The sequence below is a fragment of the Macaca nemestrina genome, chromosome X (assembly GCF_043159975.1).
Source record: "Macaca nemestrina isolate mMacNem1 chromosome X, mMacNem.hap1, whole genome shotgun sequence".
NCBI lineage: Eukaryota > Metazoa > Chordata > Mammalia > Primates > Cercopithecidae > Macaca > Macaca nemestrina.
The window spans coordinates 51,601,560-51,615,776 of NC_092145.1; the positions used below are offsets into that span (position 1 = coordinate 51,601,560).

General features: G+C 41.4%; 1 protein-coding gene across 1 annotated transcript in view; it reads right to left on the reverse strand.

Moving 5' to 3' along the window:
- LOC105499750 (thymosin beta-15A) overlaps positions 1-14,217 on the reverse strand; it is a 42,945-nt gene that overhangs the window by 11,222 nt on the left and 17,506 nt on the right. The window lies entirely within an intron of this gene.

Consider the following 14,217-nt stretch of genomic DNA (forward strand, 5'->3'; position numbering starts at 1 on the left):
CAGGGGTCAGGGACCCACTTGAGCAGGCAGTCTGTCCGTTCTCAGATCTCAACCTCCATGCTGGGAGTACCACTGCTCTCTTCGAAGCTGTCAGACAGGGACATTTACATCTGCCAAGGTTTCTGCTGCTTTTTGTTTAGCTATGCCCTGTCCCCAGAGGTGGAGTCTGCAGAGGCAGGCAGGCCTCCTTGCGCTGTGGTGGGCTCCCCCCATTTCAAGCTTCCTGGTGGCTTTGTTTACCTACTTAAGCCTCAGCAATAGCAGGCGCCCCTCCCCCAGCCTCACTGCCGCCTTGCAGTTAGATCTCAGACTGCTGTGCTAGCCATGATGGAGGCTCCGTCAGCGTGGGACCCTCCAGGCCAGGCATGGGATATAATCTCCTGGTGTGCCCTTTGCTAAGACCCTTGGTAAAGCACAGTATTAGGGTGGGAGTTACCCGATTTTCCAGGTGTTGTGTGTCTCAGTTTCCCTTGGCTAGGAAAAGGAATTCCCTTCCCCCTTGCACTTCCCAGGTGAGGCAATGCCTCGCCCTGCTTCAGCTCTCGCTGGTTGGGCTGCACCCACTGACCAGCACCAACTGTCTGACATGCCCCAGTGAGATGAACCCAGTACCTCAGTTGAAAATGCAGAAATCACCCATCTTCTGTGTCACTCACGCTGGGAGCTGGAGGCTGGAGCTGTTCCTATTTGGCCATCTTGGGCGCCCCTCACCACTGGTTCAATCTTGGGCATGTGTATGTGTCAGGAATTTATCCATTTCTTCTAGAGTTTCTAGTTTATGTGCATACAGTTGTTCATAATATTCTCTGATAGTTGTTTCTATTTCTGTGGGGGTCAGTGGTAATATCCCCCTTGCTGTTTCTGGTTGTATTTATTCGAATCTTCTCTCTTTTCTTATTCTCTAGTCTAGCTGGTGGTCTATTGATTTTATTAATTTTTTTCAAAAAATCAGCTCCTGGATTCACTGATCTTTTGAATGGCTTTCGTGTCTCTATCTCCTTCAGTTCAGCTCTGAATTTGGTTATTTCTTGTCTTCTTCTAGCTTTGGGATTTGTTTGCTCTTCATTCTCTAGTCCTTTTGGCTGTGATGTTAAGTTGTTAACTCAAGATCTTTCTAATTTTTTGGTGTGGGCATTTAGTGCTATCAATTTCTCCCTTAACACTACCTTAGCTGTGTCCCAGAACTTCTGGTATGTTATAGCTTTGCTTTATTTAGTTTCAAAGAACTTCTTGATTTCTGCCTTAATTTCATTATTTAACCTAAAATCTTTCAGGAGAAGTCTTTCATGGAATTGTAATACAATTACCATTTCCATGGAATTGTATCTTTTTGAGTAAATTTCTTAGTCATGATTTCTAAGTTGATTGCACTGTGGTCCAAGAGATTGTTTATGATTTCAGTTGTTTTGCATTTGCTGAGGAGTGTTTCACTTCCAATTGTGTGATCAATTTTAGAGTATGTGCCATGTGACGATGAGAAGAATGTATATTCTGTTGTTTTGGAGTGGAGAGTTCTGTAGATGTCTATCAGGTCCATTTGATCCAATGCAGAGTTCAGGTCCTAAATATCTTTGTTAATTTTCTACTTCAATGATCTGTCTAATATTGTCAATGAGTCTCCTACTATTATTTTGTGGGAATCTACATAGCTTTGAAGGTGTTTAAGAGCTTGTTTTGTGAATCTGGGTGCTCCTGTGTTGGGTGCATATATATTTAGGATAGTTAGATCTTCTTGTTGAGTTGAACCCTTTACCATTATGTAACGCCCTTCGTTGTCTTTTATGATCTCTGTTGGTTTAAAGTCTGTTTTGTCAGAAACTAGGATTGCAACACCTGCTTTTTTCTGTTTTCCATTTGCTTGGTAGATTTTTCTCCATCCCCTTATGTTGAGTCAATGTCTGTCATTGCATGTGAGATGGGTGTCTTGAAGATAGCATACCAGTGGGTCTTGGTTCTTCTTGCCCCTCTCTGTCTTTTAGTTAGGGCATTTAGCCCATTTACATTTAAGGTTAGTATTGATATGTGTGGATTTGATCCTGTCATCATGATGTCAGCTGGTTATTTTGCTGGCTTGGTTATGTGATTGCTTTATAGTGTCACTGGTGTGTGGACTTCAATGTGCTGTTGTAGTGGCTAGTAACAGTCTTTCATTTCCATATTTAGGGCTTCCTTCAGGAGCTCTTGTAAGGCAGGTCTGGTGGTAAGAAATTCCCTCAACATTTGCTTGTCTGAAAGGGATTTTATTTCTCCTTTGCTTATGAAGCTTAGTTTGGCTGGATGTGAAATTCTGTGTTGGAATTTCTTTTCTTTAAGAATGTCGAATATTGGCCCTTAATCTATTCTGGCTTGTAGGGTTTCTGCTGAGAGGTCTGCTGTTGATCTGATGGGCTTCACTTTGCAGGTGACCTGGCCTTTCTCTCCAGCTGCCTTTAACATTTTTTCTTTCATTTCAAATATGTAGAAGCTGATGATTATGTGTGTTGGGGATGAACTTCTCATTGAGTGTCTTACTGGGGTTATCTGCATTTCCTGAATTTGAATGTTGGCTTCTGTAGTTAGATTGAGGAAGTTCTCATGGAAGACATCCTGAAATATGTTTTCCAAGTTGATTCCATTCTTCCCATCTCTTTCAGGTACACCAAGCAGTCGTAGATTCAGTCTCTTTACATAAGTGCATATTTCTTGGTGGTTTTGTTCATTCCTTTTCATTCTTTTTTATATACTCTTATCTTCTTGTCTTTTTTTAATATATATATACTTTAAGTTCTAGGGTACATGTGCATAATGTGCAGGTTTGTTACATATATATACTTGTGCCATGTTGGTGTGCTGCACCCATCAACTGCTTGTCTTACTTCATAAAGGCAGTCCTCAGGTTCTAAGATGCTTTCCTCTGCTTGGTCTATTCTGCAATTAATACTTGTGATTGCATTATGAAATTACTGTAGTGTGTTTTGCAGCTCTATCAGGTCAGTTACATTCTTCTCTATACTGGCTATTTTGTCTGTCAGCTCCTATGATGTTTCATCATGATTTCTAACTTCCTTGCATTGGGTTACAATGTACTCCTGTAGCTCAGTGAACTTCTTTCCTATACTTCTGTCATTTCAGCCATCTTAGCCTCAGCCTGGTTCCAAACCCTTGCAGGAGAAGTGATGCAATCATTTGGAGGAAAGAAGGTACTCTGGCTTTTTGAGTTTTCAGCATTCTTGCACTGATTCTTTCTCATCTTTGTGGGCTTATTTACCTTCAACCTTTGAGGTTGCTGACCTTTGGATGTTTTTTTTTTTTCTTTTATCCTATTTGATGACCTTGAGGGTTTGATTGTGGTATAAGGTGGAGTCATCCATCTGGCTTCGTTTCTGGAAGATTTTAGGGTGCCAATGTTCAGCTCCTAACCTCTGGACTGCATGCTCTATCTCTGGGGGACTTGTATTAGGCCCCAACTTTCTTCTCTGGCTCCTTGATGTTTGGAGTCTACGGTACTGGGGGGATCAAGGTGCAGCAGCTGCAGCCAAGTACTGGTGGATACAGAGGTGCCTGCCTCCCTGTGGGCATTCACCACAGCAGCAGAGGCAAAGCAGCTGTGGGGAGCAGGGAGCAGGGGGCCGCTGCTGGAGACTGTGTGGGCTGTTACAATGGAGGTAGTGTTGGCTTGGGGCAGAGTGCTGGCTGTCTCAGATCTGGGTGCCTTTTCTGTGCCTCACAAGCAGGAGTCATCACTCACGGTATGGGCAGATCCCCTATTCACTGTTCGCTGGTGAGGCGAGACTTGCTGGCTCTGTGTCCGCCAAGGCTCCATCTCCAACAGTAGTCAGCAGGGTTTGGGGACCTATTGCCTTCCCACATGCTGGCAGGACAAGTAAAGCAAAACCCACCCATGCAGACAGGTGCCCGCAGAGTGATGTGCAGAGTTGCTGTGGGCTTGGGGGAAGCTATACTATGGGGAGTTAACACGCAGGCCGGTACACAGCCATAGGAGCCGCCACACTGGAGCTTTCCACCAGTCAGGCATGATCCACCAACATAGAAGCTATGGTGTGGGACCCCAGGGCATGCAAGACTGCCCTGTAAGCAGGTGTGGCCAGGCTGGGGCACAGGGAGAGGACAGCAGTCCAAGGAGTGCTCAGGTCTGACCAGCCCTGTCTGATGTGCAAGACTGCCCTGCAGTGATCAGGTCTGACAGTTCCCATAGTGCTAAAGTCTCTTATGGGAGCATGTTGAGCTTAAAGGGATGGCCATGCTTGGCCATGCTCTGCTGCAGATGCTCCTGCAACAGCCTCTGGGCTCCACATCAGCTGACTTGCTGCTTTACCACTTTGCTTGTCTCCTGGGGGCTCCACACCAGAGAAATGTGAGTCAGCAATAGCTCAGTGCAGTTAGCCCGGGATAGAGTTTCTGTGCTGTAAGCCCAATTCAGGGGTTCCCTGTCCAGTGAAAAGCAGTAGAGGGTATGTGGGACCCGTCAGAGACAAACTGGCCTCCTCTCCTTGGGTTGACTATAGCTTGTTGGGGGTGTGTATAAGGAACTTAGGGTTTTTGCTTCTTTGTTAGCCTGAAGTTAGCAAGGACAGCTCCACTGCAGAAGCAAAAATGGGGGCCTGCCCTTTCTCTGGGAGATCTGTCCCAGGGAGTTTTCAAATTTCTGTCACCCAGAGATCACCAGCAGGGGTGGCTGGAGGCCTCGGTTGGGAGGTTCCTCCCAGTAGGGAGGAACAGGATCACGACCCACTTAGAGAAGCAGTCTGACCATGTTTTGGTAGAGCAGCTGTGCTGTGCTGGGAGATCCCTTATGCCCCAAGTTGCTTTGGACTTTCCAAAGCCAGAAGGCTGGAAGGGCTAAGTCACCCAAATAGTAAACATGGCAGCCAGCCCCTCTGCCTTGGAGCTCTGTCCCAGGTAGGTGCAGCACTGCTACTGGTGGCTAGCTGTAATTCCAGGCCAGTAGGTCTTATCCTGTGAGGTGTTTTGGAAGTGGAACCCACACACCATGGCTGCTTGGCCCCCTGAATTCAGCCTCTTTCCTAGGGGTAGGTACAGGGGTCTAACCTCCTGCTTTGCTGGAGTTGCAGCTACTTTTGCCAGAATGCCCAGATAGCCAGAGTATCTAAAGCTCCTGGTTCTCCACTTGGACACAGGAAGGGGAACATCACACACCGGGGCCTGTTGTGGTGTGCAGTGGGGCAGGGGGAAGGGATAGCATTAGGAGATATACCTAATGTAAATGACGAGTTAATGGGTGCAGCACACCAACATGGCACATGTATACATATGTAACAAACCTGCACTTTGTGCACATGTACCCTAGAACATAAAGTATAATTAAAAGAAAAAAAAAAGTTCCTGGTTCTCCACACATGTCTGCTGTCCTGCCGGGACTCCATATAGCTCTGTGTGTGAGACTGAAGGCCCTGATACAGTGGGCTCACGAGGGGATCTCCTGACCTGTGGGTTGCAAAAATCCATGGGAGAAGCATGGGTTCCCAGGCCCACACATTCACTCACCATTTCTTTCCGCGGGGAGCCTCCGTTGGCTTTGTGCTGCACCTGGGTGTGCCGTTGTCCTGCCTTGCTTTTCTCCATTCTCGTGGGTCAAGTTATTTCCTTGATTAATCCCAATATGAGAACCTGGATGTTTCCGTTGAAGGTGCTATATTTACTCTCCCCTTCCATTCCACTCCGTGACAGCCACGCACACTGGCTGCTTCTAGTTGGCCATCTTGGCCCTCTGGCCTATTTTTCTGTCATTACAGATTAATGTGATTTCTGAGCACAATGAAGGAGCAAAATGAAGCCTTGTTTGAACCAGTGATCCAAGTCTAAGACCACACCCCCCACATCCCTTGGGGTTGACAGGAAGCTCCAGATACCCACCTCTCCATAGCCCAAACCTCAAAAGCCTCCCAACCTGATCTCCTTTGAATCTATTAGAACTCAACTGATGATAGCATTTATCTCCATTTGTGCCAGTCACCACAAGTATCCCAAGACATCTCTCAACTGCTACATTCTAACCTCCATAAGGTTGTGTCCACATCCCCTCTTTAGGTCACTCTCTCACCCCTCCACTACTAATAAAACACAATGCACCCTTGCTAATCCTCCATAGTCTAAGCTTCTTCTCTGAATGCCCCCTTCCCTGAGGACTCTGGATCCCCTGAAGCCAACTCACAAGGAGCAGATGATTTTTCTCTCCTACCACTACTGTACCACAGATCCTAAAAGTTGTGTAAGTGACTTTACTGCTTCTCATTGCTGCCTTTAGATAGCAATCCCTCTCCCACCTCCCTAAAAACTTCCAGCTTTTGACAGCTAGTGTCACCAACCAGCTCTTATTGCTGTTGTCAGAAATATTCTCCCCTCTTTTCTCAGACTCTCATTTTGTCTCTGAGAACATGATCATTCTCAATGGTAGTTGTCCTATCTTAATTCTTAGTGAGTTCAATATCAATCATTCTAAAGCTAGACATGGTGGCACTCACCATAGTCCTACCTACTCAGAAGACTAAGTTGGGAAGATAGCCCAGGAGTTTGGGCCAGCCTGGGCAACCTAGCAAAACCTCCGTCTCAAAAAAAAAAAAAAATCATTCTGATAAGCTGACAAACTAGCCCCTTCTGTTTCTTGAACATTTCTCCTCCATGACATTGTGCTCAACTCCACCTCAATTACTCACTCATGTACCCACTCATGTAGCCATACCCTAGCCCTTGTCACTATAATTTTGGGCACCTTTCTGTAATCTCAATTTCAAACATCCCTCTTTCTGACCATACACCTCTCTCTTTTCAGCCCACTCACTTTGGACCCCATTTTCTTTCAACCTCACCAGAATCTCCAATCCATTGATCTTATCAGATTTTTACTATCTCTTCTTCCCTTTATTGTCTTCTCTCTTCTCCTTTCTTAGCTCAGATGTCATGCTCAGTGTTTACAACCACTCCTCTACATGTACCCTCCACTATCCCGCCCCTCTCTCACTTTGTGTTGCTTGGCAAAATCACAACCCCTGGCTAAATCCAGCTACTTCCCCATGAGCCCACACCCATACAGCTAAAGCTGGCTAGGGGAAAATTCACAACCACATGACAACTCTCAGTTTAACTTCATGACCATGAACTTCAACCAGACTTTAATGCTGCTAGGCAATCATGCTACAGGTCTCCTGTCCCTTAATTTTCTGACTTTTCCAAGTTATTATTTTGCAACTTCTTTCTCCTCAAACTCCTGACACTGCCTCCATATCCTAACTCTTCCACTGCTTCCTGTTTCACTAGAAAATTGAAGCCATCAGAAGATAGCTTCTACAGACTCCTACCACCACATCACTTCACCTATCTGCACCCGCATCCATACACATGGTCTTCCTGTTGATATCATATATGATTATTATGTGCTGAATTGTACCCCTCCAAAATTCATATGTTGGAGTTCTAACCCCCAGTACCTCATAATGTAACATAATTACCTCTTAAGTCAAAGCGAGGTCATTAAGATGGGTCCTAACCCAATACTACTGGTGCCTTTATAAGAAGAGATAAGGACACAGATAACACAGACTGAGGGCTGACCATGTGAAGACACAGGAAGAAAACGGCCATCTACAAGCAAAGGAGAGAAGCCTCTGAAGAAACCAACCCTGTGAGACAATAAATGTGTGTTGTTTAAGTCACCCAGTATGTGGTATTTTGTTATAGCAACCTTAGCAAATTAATATAATGATATTTCCAGACTGCCCTCTAAAGCCAGCCCCTCTCCTTTCCCACTAGATATCTTCTTCTCCTATCAGCTGAATGGTAGGAGAATCATTCAGAATGAATGATAGAATCACTACCTTCTTTCTCTCCCTTAACTCCAGCGTTATCAATGTTGTGCTGTCTATTGGGTCATTTAAATCAGGATTCAATTATACTGTTATTTCTCATCTTTATTATATAACACACAAATATTCATCATATGTACACTCTATATATATATGTATATATATATATATACATATATATATATAAACAGGCCAATTTTTTGTGGAATTTGAATCATTGATTACAAAATTGGAAAAAGTGTATATAGTAAATTGTTTTATATGTATATATATATATATATATTTTTTTTTTCTCTTGGCTCCACTTTACCACCTGCCATTACCCAATTTCTTTGCTCCCCTTTGATGCAAATCTCTTTTACAGATACATATGAAATATGTTTCTATACACAATATAAGGCTTTGTTGGAACCAGTATTTCTGTCTAAGACTACATTCCCTTAGGCCTTCTACCTACTTCACTTTGGGGCCAAGAAGGAGCGCCAGATGACCATCCTTTCCTATCTCCCACTCTCTCTGCCTGTTCTGTTCCTCACTCACTCTGCCCCAGCTGTAGCCTCCCTGCTGTTTCTCAAACAAGTCATACTCACTATTGTCTTAGAGCCTTTGCAATATCTGTTTCATCTATCAGGAAAGTTCTTCCTCCAGATACCTAGTTTGACCACTCTCTCATCCCCTGACTATTGAATAGTGGTCTCTATTCAGTGTCCTCAATTTTCCTCCTCCCATTCTCTCTTGGACACATTCTAATCAGGGTCCACCTGATTTGTGGGTCCACCTCCACAAATCAGTTGAAACTGCTCCTGTCACGGTTATGGTCATGAGTGACTTCACATTATTCAATACAATGATCAATTCTTAGTCCTCACCTTACTTAACCTATCAGCAGCATTGGGCACAGCTAATGAGTCACTCCTCTTTGGTTCACTTTCTTCCTTTGGCTCCCAGGACACCACACTCTCTGATCTCACTAACTGCTTCTTCTCAGTTTCCTTTACTGGCTTCTCTTCTTCCAAACCTCTTAAAATGAGAATGTCCCAGGGCTCCATCCCTGTTCTTTGCATTCCTATGTATACTCCCTTGGTGATCTCTTTCAGTCCAATAGCTAATACAAAATATTTCTAGGTTAACTTCCAAATTCATGTCTGCAGGCCAGATCTTCATCCTAAACTCCTGTCTGATATATACAGCTGCCTACTCAGCACCTCCATTCAGATGTCTAATGGACATTTCAAACTCAAACTGTCATAGGCAGAACTCCTGATCTATTCTCTAAGACCTATTGCTCCTACTGCCTTCCTCACTTCAGTTGATGGCAACTCCAGCTGTACATTGGCTTGAGCCAAAAACCTTAACATCACCTTCAATTTCTTGCTTTCTCTCCAATCCATCAGGAAATCATTTTGGCTCTATTTCAAAATGCATCCAAAATCCAATCACTTCTTGCCATCTCCATTGGTACATGTAAGGTCGAATCCACCATCATCTCTCATCTGGATAACTACAACAGCTTTCTAACATGCCTCTCTGCTTCCACTCTCATTCCCCTGTGGTGGTACATTCTCAACACAAAAATTAAAGTGATCATTTTAAAATGTAAATCAAATCATGGCATTTCTCTGCTCAAAATCTTGCAAAGACACCGTATTCCACTTGGAATCAGAGTCAAAGTCCCTGCAGAAGCCTGACATTTTCTAGTTCTCCATTATATCTCTGATCTCTTCTGCCCTCCTCGTTCTGCCACAGCTGTGGCCTTCTTGCTATTCTACAAATAGCCCGGGCTCACACTTGCCATAGGACCGTTGCAATGTCTGTTCCTCCAGGAAGGAGTGCTCTTTTCCAATAGATCCACTCATTTAAATTCTCTCACATTTTCAAGGCTCACATCTCACTATATCAATGAGACCTACCTGAAGCATCCTACTTAATGCTGCAAACTGCCCACCCTGTTTTCTCTATCCCCCTTACCATCCTCTCCTTTTGCTTCATCACCATCTAACACACTATATAATTTATTTACTTATGCTAATTATCTTATTTCAGTCTTCCCCCATTGAAATGTAAGGTCTACAAGGGAAGAGATCTCTGCTTTGGTCACTGATCCCAAGTACCTAGAATTGTGCCTACAATAAAGATTTGTTAAATGACTCATTTTCTGGTGATTTTTGCATTATGACAAATTAGAGCATATCTTTGTGTAATCTTCTACAACTTGTTCTTTTACAAAACATTATGACTTTTCACCCAACATTATGAATTTCTAAACATTTTACCTATGTTTATACTGTAACAGATAGAGGTGCACTTAAGCAATATATAATATTCCGTTATATGAATATTCCATAGTTCATTAATGCATAAGTTGCTTCCATTTTTTCCATTACAAAAAATGCTGCAGTTAATGTTCTTGCAGTAGCCTCCTATTAGTCTAAAAACATGTCTCCTAGAATTGAAATTGCTAGATGACACAGTACATGCATCTTCAACCTGACTACACACTGCCAAATAAGTTTCCACAGTAATTGCATCAATTTATATTCATACCAGCAGTGTATGAGTTCCATTTTCCCACATTCTTGCCAATATTTGGTATTTTCAGACTTCTTTAGCCAATCTAATAGGTGAAAGTGAGTATCTCCCTAGTGTTTGAATCTGTATGTCCCAGATTATTTCATGAGGATGAGCATCTTTTTTTAAATTAGACTTTAAGTTCTGGGATACATGTGCAGAACGTGCAGGTTTGTTACTTAGGTATACATGTGCCATGGTGGTTTGCTTCACCCATCAACCCGTCATCTACATTAGGTATTTCTCCTAATGCTATCCCTCCCCTTGCCCCCCGCTCCCCAACAGGCCCCAGTGTGTGATGTTCCCCTCCCTGTCCCCAAATGTTCTCATTGTTCAACTCTCACTTATGAGTGAGAACATGTGGTGTTTGGTTTTCTGTTTCTATATTAGTTTGCTGAGAATGGTGGCTTCTAGCTTCATCCATGTCCCTGTAAAGGACATGAAAAAGGATAAGCATCTTTTTATAGGTTTCCTGGTTATACACATTTCCTCTTCTGTGAAGTACCTTTTCAGGTCATTTACCTATTCATCCTTTAAGTTGTTTGTTTTTTAAGTATTGCTTCTTAGGGGTTCTTTGCATATTCTGTATCAAATTATTGGTCAGCAATATATGTTGCAAAAAGTTTCTCTAAATCTGTTGCTGGTCTTCTTTTTTGCATACACATTATGTTCATTTACAACAAATGTAACTGAAATAAACCTGTTTGAGGAAACACATGACTTTTGGTATGCATGCAACTCTACTGGTGAGAGCCATATATAAGAAAGTATCCTCTTAGGCAGATTTTCAAACTGTTTTATTCAAGTACAATAGACATACAGGCATATCTTAGGTGTACATCTTGATAAATGTTCACAAAGTAAAGACACCCATATAACCAGCTCTCAGATCAAGACACAGTACATTACCAACCTCCCCCTGCCCCGCCACAAGCTTCTTTTGTGCCCCTTTCCAGTCACTATGCCCAAGGATGATAACCACTCTCCTGATTATTAGTTTTGCCTCTTTTCTGCTTTAAATAAATGGGATCTTTCAGTATATACTCCTCTGTGTCTGGCTTCTTTTGCTCAACATTAGGTTTGTGAGATTCATCCATGTTGTCGTGAATTTGTAGTTAATTCTCCATTATGTGCTACATTTTAGTGTATGAATATACTGCAATTTATTTATTCATTCTACTGTTTGTGGACACTTGGTTTTTTTTTTCAGTGTGAGGCTATTACAAATGATGCTGTATGAGCATATTCATAATGTCATTAGTGAATATACATATGCATTTTTCTTGGGTATATACCAAGAAGTGGAGTTGCTGGTCGTAGGGAATGCATAGGTTCAGCTTCAGTAGATAGAGCCAACTAGCTTTCCAAAAATCCTGTACCAATCATTGCTCATCTTTTAACACTAACGTTATTTCTCATTTTTTTCATTATACGATGTTTGTGGAATCAAATATATATCAATCTTTTCCTTTAAAACTTGTGTTTTGGGATTTTGTTTAGGAAATTATTCTGAGGACATGATTTTTTATTGGTTTTAAGATTTCGATTTTGTACTTTGGACTTTTATACATCTAGACTTTATTTTGTATAGGGCATGGATCTAGATTTTTCTCTGAGAAGGGAAACAACTGTCCCAATCACATTTATTAAATTATTCATCGTTTTTTCACTCCTTTGCAATGTCACTTCTTTCATATAACAATTTACTATATGTGCCTTTTCCAATTTTGTAATCAGTGTTTCAAATTCCACAAAAAAATTGGCCTGTTAATATTTTGATTGGAATAATATTGGATTTATGGACTAATTTGAGAAGAATTACCAATTTGCTGACCTAAAGTCTCCACACATACAAATGGAGTATTCTTGGGAAAGACAACCCATCATGGCCCCTAAGCATTCATGCATGTTCTTGCTGATTATGCCAAAAATGTAAGGCACTGATGACTCTTCACCTTGGCCATTCTCAAGACCATGTTTTCAGTGAGAAACCCTGAAGGATGGGGAAACATCACAAAGAGCCAGCTTATTTCCATTTTCTATAAAAGCGGTGGATCCTCCAAATGTGTTGTTTCTTTCCTGTAATGCAACCCACTGTGCAGCCATCCATCATTGGTCCTTTGCATTGCCCTTGTGGGATTTAGGGGGCATTGGGAACGAACACAAACCAACAGGAAGTTCTAGCTACTGCTTTTTCTGAGTAATAAAGTCCTTTGCCTCGCACGCAAGATTCTCATGTCTTCTGACAGAATACATGAAACTGCGTGTGTCAGGTTAATTTGTAAGTTTGTAAATAGGGTCAAATTCTACACTTTTTGTAGTTCTTGACAAGTATATTCCCCCACTTTCCGATTTTTATTAAATTTCCTTTTGTACAATCTCATACTTTTCTGCATAATGGTTTATACATCTTTGTTAGCTATCTTCCTAGCTGCCTTATAGTCTGGTGGGAGTGAGTCCATTCTTACTCTTTGTGGGACTGGATTGGTTATGCAAGTGCAAGTTGTTGTAAAGTGAGGTTGCGTCTCATGTTTGGTGTTTTACTCTCTTTGCAGGGACCTGGTTTCCCTTCCATTTCTCTGCCATGTTTTGCCACAGTACAAGAGTTGTGGCAGTTTTTCAGGTATAAAATCAGGAAAGACTGAACTAAGGCTGTGGGTCTAATAATTGAAAAGAAAGGACAGAAGTCTTCTGTCATTTTTTCATATACTACTTTGTGTATATCTTGAATGATTTTTAATCGAACATGTTTGGAGGGCAGGGCCCATTCATCCATTCTATATCTATTGAGCACTTACTATGTGCATGACAATCTGGGCACTGGAAATAGAGTAATGAGTGAGAGAGTCACATTCCCTATATGATAGTATCCTTTGTGTTGAAAGTACCAGAAGATGATGATACCATTGGAAATGGAAAGACTAGGGACAGATTGGTAAGGAGAATAAATAGTTTAATCTTTGACATATTAAGTTTGGAATGCCTATATTTCAGTGAAAATATCAAGTAGGCAGTTGTATACAGGTATCTTGAGCTTTCATGTACTCTATCTCAGAGTTGACCCTTTTTGTACTCCATCTCCATTATCATAATAAATTTTTTAAGGTTTGCTGTTTACTTTTTGAAAAACCTAATGAATTAGTGGCATTTGTATAGATAATAACATAGTAGATAATATTAATCAATATATGTTATACTGAATATGTCAACATGAGGCATCAACACACATAAACTGATTTCTTAACAGATATATATTTTTCTCTTAAAATAGAAGGACATTATATGTACGAAACTCATTATAATCCCATTTATGATAATCTGCTTTACTGTTGGTAATAGTTTAAAAATTAAGCAAAAAATAAAAATCCCAAAAAAGATATGTTGAACACTATGTAGAATATTATGAAACTTGGAGAGACATTAAAATTAGAATTTCAACCATTATTTTTGTTTACATTAAAACTCAACAGTTAAGTTTTGCTGAAATTAAAATCTCAACAGTAATTTTGTGAAAGGAAAATTTCAGCATCTATTTCTGTGCATATTGATAAGAATAGTTAAGAAACTCTTGAGGAATAAGAATGAGGTGGGAAGACTTTCCCTATCAGATATCAAGACATTTATTATTATTACTGTTACAGGTAACAAGGCAATGCTGTATTGGCACATGATTAGATAAATAAACTGGTAGAATAGAACAGACAGGTCAGAAATCGTCCCAAGAATATATGAACACTTGATATTTGACAGAGTTGGCATTGTAACTGAATGGGAGAAGAAAAGACTTTTCAACAAATGATATTGGGGCAATTGGATATTCATAAAGAAA